The sequence below is a fragment of the Brachycentrus maculatus genome, unplaced genomic scaffold, assembly GCF_059751285.1.
Source record: "Brachycentrus maculatus isolate JH-2025_06_01 unplaced genomic scaffold, ASM5975128v1 h1tg000221l, whole genome shotgun sequence".
Taxonomy (NCBI): domain Eukaryota; kingdom Metazoa; phylum Arthropoda; class Insecta; order Trichoptera; family Brachycentridae; genus Brachycentrus; species Brachycentrus maculatus.
Window position 1 is genome coordinate 561149 of NW_028280972.1, and position 8820 is coordinate 569968.

Consider the following 8820-nt stretch of genomic DNA (forward strand, 5'->3'; position numbering starts at 1 on the left):
GTTAAGAGATAATATGCCAGTTTTTACAAAATAATATATTTTAATTAACCATTTATTGTGATTATTTGGACTGATCTCAAAATGAAAAAAGTAAATAAAGCAATTTTTTTGAAAAAAATTATTAAAGAACGTAAAATGAAATAGGGGATTTATCGTGTCAAAAATAAAAGAAAAGCTCTTATTCCTACTGTCCAACATAAGCAGGTCCGAAGGCAGAACATACCATATAAAATGTAATACTCTAAACATCATACCCTTAAATACCATAGAAGAAGTTAAAAGAATTTTGCTATATTAGTCAAATAAGTTTAACTTTTCATACATACCAGCGGATTATTTGCCCACTGCATATCGCTCACTCCTTTCAAGAACGTCATAAATCAAAAATCAACAATTTTCAGTTGTGCATGTTTTCGGAATGCCCAAAAAATATACTGTGTCCCAGCAAAAGAGGCATATTTTTAACTTAATATTTACCCGCTTCAGGAGAAAGTGTTGTTTTTGCATTTTGAAGAAAAGGTATTGTTTTATTATTTTTTTAATAATATACTAAATATTTTTCAAATGGAGAAAAAACCTTCAGGTTTTACCTAAAAATATTTGTTGCACAGTAAAAAGTTCAATAAGTGGCTTGATATATATTTTTAATACATTGTATAATATTTATAAACTTTAAAAACGTTCTCCTGAAAAATCAAGTTTTTTTTATTTATGACGTTCTTGAAAGGAGTGAGCGATATGAATAATATTTTTTTATACTTATTTCTACAAATTGATGGCAGGACATCGGGACTCTATACATTTTAGGGACAATCGTTAAAGATCTAGAAATATGTAAAAAATAAAAAATAAATTGCTCATTGCTCAGTTTCAGCCAATATTTATATAGTAACCCAAGATCAATACTTACTTAAAATATTATTGAAGAATAGTTTAGGTAGTTTCATTGTAAATATTTCTTTAGGATTTATGCAAAAATCACGGGGAAACATATCTCACGCCCGAAAGCTAACTCGTGTTAATCGAATTCTCCTCTAATTCGAAACTCCTTCTAAATAATTGATAATTCTTACTCTATTAAAATTGACCCTTCCTGTAAAGACAGTGAGCAATATCTATTCAAATCTATTTTTAATCAGAACTGATAGCCAAAATAGATTCGGTTAATTCAATGAACCTGTATTGCTCTAACGCAAACATTAGTGAACTGTCAGCTGATGGCATTTCAAAAGCCCAGAAAATTAAATACGCTCCAAAAGATTATCTTTCACATTATCTTTCATAAATTATGAAATTGATATCTGACGAAAAAATCCGACGTTTATGTAAATCCATGTCACACTCAAGCAATTGAAAGTGCGGTAAAGACTCTTGTAAAAGCTTCAGCCATAGTTTGCAGAAAATTTGAAAGAAAAAGCTGCATAAAATCCACATAAAGTCTCAAAAATTCATAATTTTTGACAGAATAATTAATTTACAACATTGTTGTAAATAAATTATCTGGTCAATTTAAAAGCTCAAATAATTAAAACGAAAATAATATTTTCTGGCGTTTCTCATGTGTGTGATTATAATCCAGGATTCGGACCTCACATACTAATATAAGAGTTTCAGCTCAATAAAAAGGTTCTTTTCATCTCACCAATAGATGTCTCTAGTGAAGTTCTAGTGATTCAAGAACAATGTTTCAAAAATGGTTCATACATATATAACTTCCAAGAATTTGAGTAGTGTGGTTGACAATAATGGGTAGAATTGGTGAATGTTTCACGTGTGTAAAGTGATCACTTAAATCAGCCTTTGACGGTCGTCAGCCCCGTAATGATCAGACTTCCATATTCTTCTTCATCTTTGATGAGATGCCAAAAAATAATATGAAGAATTAATTATTACATTGCATTGGGTTTGGAAACTAAGTCATTGCGAATTTCACTTATGGGTATTTATTTATATTTTTAAGCATTATGTATTTACATATTCGCACATATAATATCCAGTATTAAGGTTGCATTGATCTGTATTATTCATAGTGTATTCGTGTAATAAGCTAATACACAGAAAACGAAGCGACCATTTTCGTAACATTTTGTTTTTTTTCGTAACGTTAACTTATTTATGCACAGTACGCAGTTGACTCAAGGAAATTACACTCATAGAAGAGCCACATACCATATTCCAACTGCTTCAGCCAGTATATCCAGCTCTAGTATATACTTACATCAATACTTTGTACTACGAGCCACTTTACGGAAAACAAGATTAGTAGATGGATTCAATTGTGAAAATAGAGTGGCTATTAGTTAAATTTGGAATTACCCTTGAGCAAAATAAACATAAATCCTTGAATCACAAATAAAACATTTTTGGCAAGATATGTGGAAAATACTTGTCTTGTATTACGTGCCTTGTAACTTTATCCGAAACATACGAATCATTTAAAATAATCTGGCAATGCTAGTTGACTATGCAGTAATCTGAACTAAATGGAGAATTATTAAGGATTGCCAAAAGTTTCCATGTAATAAAAAAAAATATTGAAAAAAACATTGGAATGGGAAAACCGTCAGATAAGTACGGCTGTCCAAACTCAAAACAGAGTAAGGGACATTTTTTTGTAATACGTTTTTTTGCATTTTTGGACTAAGTAGAATCTACTTAGTCCAAAAATACAAAAAAAAACGTACCAAAAAAAATGTCCCTTACTGTGTTTTAAGTTAGGACAGCCGAGTAGTTACCTAACAACAGTCACTTGAGTCTCTTTAAATATCTATATTTACATATTCTTCTGCCGTATTTGTACCATTTTTTTTAATGTATTAAAAACATTGATAACCTTGTGGTATTATAATAAAACACTTTCCATATCATCGATTGATCCCTTTGTGTAATACCACTATTATAAACACTTATTCGTGACTGCCGGTTTTGGAAAATCATTCCATCATCAGGTCTTTGAAATTAAATTAAATAAAAAATTTGACGATTTGAGGTTTGTAAAAAAAAATTATGTTTTTGAAAAAGCATTAGCAATTTCCGAAAAATTATTATTAAATAGGCACCTTAGATTTTCTTTAACTCATATTTAAATATTGAATTAATGCGATGTTTTTCCTATGTAAAAGGCTGGACAATTGGAACAATTTATAAACGTATATATATATATATATATATATATATATATATATATATATATATATATATATATATATATATATATATATATATATGTATATGTTTATATATATATATATATATATATATATATATATATATATATATATATATATATATATATATATATATATATATATATATATATATATATATATATATATATATATATATATATATATATATGTATATATATATATATATATATATATATATATATATATATATTTATATATATATATATATATGTATATGTTATATATATATATATATATATATATATATATATATATATATATATATATATATATATATATATATATATATATTTATATATATATGTATATATATATATATATATATATATATATATATATATATATATATTTATATATATATATATATGTATATGTTTATATATATATATATATATATATATATATATATATATATATATATATATATATATATATATATATATATATATATATATATATATATATATATATATATATATATATATATATATATATATATATATATATATATATATATATATATGTAATAAAATACCTAGGTTCCTACCTATACATTTTATTAAGTACTTACATATAGTAACTACATAAAACAGATCTACCACCAGATGTCGTATGCGTCGCACTGAATAAAACAAAAGACATCAGAATCAGATAGATAGATAGAAAAATATTATAAAGATAAATTAAGAATAAACTTTAATTAATTACATACGTGTATATCCTTAATTCATTTTCTTAATTATATTTTATTTTAAAACATGTGGAATGGCTAAAACTTCGTTATTTTAATGTTATATACAATAAGAGCAAATGATAAATAGTTCAGGTTATATATTAAAAATGCATAAGAGACGCTATTATTAAAAACTACGTTCAGTATTACATCCACTCGATTGCGCAAAATACCCGGAGCTTTATTTTTAAGCAGCGAAGATATCAAAGGAAAATTTCATTGATGATACCGCTACAGAAATATCTTTGGTAAAACGGATCGTGGCAACCTTATAATATCTGATAAATGTAATTACTCGTGATTTTTTTTAATCGATACCATATCGCTCACTCCTTTCAACAACGTCACATATCAAAAATCGACAATTTTCAGTTGTGCGTGTTTTCAAAATTCCCAGAAAATGTACTGTATCCCAGCAAACGCAGCATATTTTTAACTTAATATTTACCCGCTACAGGGCAGAAAGTGTTGTTTTTGCATTTTGAAGAAAAGGTATTGTTTAATTATTTTTTTTAAATACTAAATATTTTTCAAATGGAGAAAAAACCTTCAGGTTTTACCTAAAAAGATCTGTTTTGTTCAATAAGTTTCTTGATATTTATTTTTAATACATTTTATGATATTTTTAAACATTAAAAACGATCTCCTGAAAAATAAAGTATTTTTATAAATGACGTTGTTGAAAGGAGTGAGCGACATGTGTAAAGCGATCACTTAACGTCCTACTGACTGGTTACATGTGATATAAAAAATGTACGAATCAACTTATTGATATCAAATTTTATTGGATTGATAATTTGTAGGTCATTATAGAGAAATCGTATTTCGTATCATTCAGTCTACTTTCATCCTTCTTTTGCCAACTTCATGCTTCACTTCCATACATTAGGGTTGGAACCAGGACTCCGTTTTGTACTGCCAGTTTAGCTTTCGGGGAAAGGTTTTTATTTGGTATAACTGATTTCAGTACACCACACTGTTCCCAGTATCCACTCTCCTTTCTTTGAGATCGTTTTTAAAGTTAAAAAATATAATAAAATGTATTAACAATAAATATCAAGCCACTTATTGAACTTATATGAAGTTTTATACAACAACGCGCAGTTGTCATCGCCGGATCGTCAACGACTCGCCTTCAAACTAGGAACAATCGAGTTGTGACAATGCGACGGTGATGCAGTTCCAAGGTGTTCCGTGTTCCAAGGGGGTTCCATGGGTGTTCCTTAAGACTTCGACAAACTAATATATATATCAAAATTAGGATTCGGTTTGTAGAATTTGCGACGTCTCTAAACAATTCTAGATAAATTTGTTAAGGAATAAACACAAATAAAATAAAATGAATAGTACCACCTGTAGGATATTTTTGGAAACTAATTATTACTGTTTCAATAAATTTTAATAGATGTCGGTAGTATATAGTATAAAATTTACAATTCAACAGAGGTTGTCTATTTTATCAAAAGATGGTGCTAAATCAAGATTTGTAAAAAAAAATCGAGATCTATTTATTATAAAATTGTATAATTTTCATACGATATATTTGAATTAAATTACGATTTGTGTCATCAAAAAATATTTTTATAATCCTCGATATTTAGATATTACGGTGTGTTGTTTAGTTTGGGCGACGAGTCATTAGAAAAAATAGAAATGAGAAAATACCGTCATCAAAACATGTTCCGAGATTCATGACACAATCTTTTCTGGGCCAATGCAGATTGTGAATGACGTAAGCGTTATTAATATTCACATCACATTAAACGCCTCTCTTCATAGTATTAGTGGTCCAAAAATATTCAGAGATTTTAATTTAAAATCATCGGTAATTTACGAAATATTTCAAAATAAAATCCAACTAAACTCCCAGAACGGCATGTATTCGTTCCGTCCTCTAAATCTGTATGTTAATTGAGTACAAGTGTGATTATTTTTACGTTCGAATAATCTAATAATAATCAACAAATGTTCGCGAGAATAATTTAGCAGGAAGTCAAATTAGTATGGCCTAATGTCAACTTTTTTCAAGGTCAAAAAATGTTATCACCGTTACGTAGGTAGGCCTACAATTTGTATAACATAATATTTTATAGGTAAACGAATACACGATGCTAGAGAACGCACATGATGCGAACTGCTACCAAATAATCAGCTAGGTACAGCACAATTTTCTGACTTCACCTGACCAAAGTTCGTAAATCTCAAATGAATATCACCTACATAAATGGGCTAGTAAACAAAGCCTCGCGAACCAAATACATGTTTTTTCAGTCGTTTCAAACCATTGGGAAATGAATCAAAATTATATCATATCTAATTATAAAAACAAAACGTAATGTAGAGACGAACAAAATATAATGAACCAATAAAAACATTACTTTTTTGACCATACAATTTTTTTTAAATATCCATTAACCGTCCTACTCATTCGAACGTACGTGATACGCGCGGTTTTTTTTCACCATTCCACGCTAACCCGTATGACCTACGCGCACAAGCAAATATATCCATTCCAAAAATATTTAATGCGCACCGGATACACTGACAAATTTTTGTCAGGATTCATACTTGACATATTTTGTGACAACAAATGTAGTGATTTTTTTGCTTGTTTATAAAAAATACGTCTGTAAATAGCCTGAAGGTAGGGTGGTTAAATTAATTATTACTTGTTTGATTTTTCGTAAATTTTTACTCAATACCTATTCTTCAATCTATCGTACACAGTTTCTCAAACCTCAGGACCTCACAAACGTCTTTAATAGTAATTATAACATAAATGTGGAATTGTTTATTGGCTTTATTATTATTAATGTAACTATTTTTTAAATGTAATGTAATGTATATTATTTTTAAAGTAACTGTTTTTCTTTATTATATTTTTTCAATGTAAAGCTGTACAATTCCCGAACAAATAAGATAAAGTAAAATAAAAATAAATTCATCATTTTAAATCTCACAAAGCACTTACGGAATCGTATGGAGTGTTAAATATATATCGAAAAAAGTACTCAAAGAACACAAATAAGGTTCGATTGTAATTTTCTCAAAGTCTTAATCCTTTAAAAACAATTGTACTAACCCCTCTTTCTGCAATGCTAATTTAACTACGTAAACCTTCATCAAGCCTACTTATCTAACTTTTTCTTTTTGTTTAGTTTAACATATATCCATCCATAAAAAAACAAGGTCTTTGTGGGAAGCGGTTGTAAAAATAAAACGGAATAACGTGGCTTAAAACGTTGTATTTTATTTTTTATAAAATTTAAAATTAATCACACATAATCGTTTAAAAACCAGTTTCGATAATTGTATAAAATAAAATACAAAATATAAATAAAATAAACAAAATAAATAAATAATACCCGAGTCGTATTTATAAAACTAAGCGTAAAATAAAATACGTATCTACCAAATATCGTATCTTTATATTACACTGATTTGCTGCTAACGAATGTCACGTTTATCTTAATACAGATATCGTCAATTCATAAATATCATTTACACAACATTATTAAATCTGTCGATGTTCTTGGCAAAGATTCAAGCACTCTTTTTTATCTTCCATAGATAAAATATCTACCGTTTTTTGTTCATTTTGCTGGCTAAGTGACCACTAAATATTTTACCATTCTACCCATTATTTAGTTGCATATTGAAATCATTTTTAAACATTTTTTAATAAACCAATGTTTTATAGAATAAATACTAATAAATTACGACACATGGTTATTTATTCAGATCAACAACAAAAAAATAGTCTAAATAATATTATAAACTAATATTATATAATAAAACCAATATAAATCACCTTCAAATATCTAATGTTTGAACCGTATATTTGAAGATATTTACATAACATGTTCACTTGATTCATTCATCATTGTTTACGTCTAGAGTGCATGGCGAATATTTTTTCTCGATTTTCTATCCCCCACTCACTGCGCATTACAGAATTAAAACTTATGTACGTAAATTCTAAATAAAAATATATTCTTGCGCAATATTTTTAGTGCTACAGAATATTTTTAACGTAATTAATTTTTTTTTGCTTAAGGAAGATTCAGTCAAATGAAAATCTGCACCAAGTAACATTATTTTGCGGCTTATTTTACGTAAACAACGATTTAAATCTTGTTTATTCATCTCGATTCATGATTATTTATTCACCGTTTTAGATTTCCGAATACTCTTTTACTCCCTGAAAATATTACACACAAAATATTCAAATTTAATCATCGCGAAAATTAAGAGGTGTGAAAAAACAGCCGATATATTTGTTGTTTTGAATAGTATATCCTTTGTTCGGAATAAACCCAAGAGCCTATTATCGTTTTAAGTATCTCTAGTCCATAGAGCGCTTGTACACTATACGGAATTTTACTATCGGTTAAGCATGAAAAAACGAATGATTGGCTTATGCTTTTGTCAGATGCTCGGTCAGTGGGCGATCACGGTGCGCGTGAACTCGATCACGCTAAACTGTCGTAGTCGCTTTTATTTGACTAACCTGTTAACCGGGCGGGACGTATAAATACGTCGATCGTAAACAATATCGGCAACGGGTAGGACATATGAATACGTCCTGTAAGTATATGTTGCCCCCTGGAGCGGGCAGGACCCATATTTTCGAACTACCAAGGTAATTAGTCATCCATGCATGTTTTGACATAATTTTTTTTTATTTGTTTGTAATTTTGTATTTTCCTTTGTGATTTATATATAAATAAACGAAAATATATAAATTTCATAGTCTTTTCATATATTTTAAGTTTAAATTTATGAACTTACGTCCACCGGGCGTGACGTTCTGACACGTCCTAGTGAAAGAGTTGGCGCCCAATGTATGTTGCGTAATTAAAAAGTGAACTCCCCGGT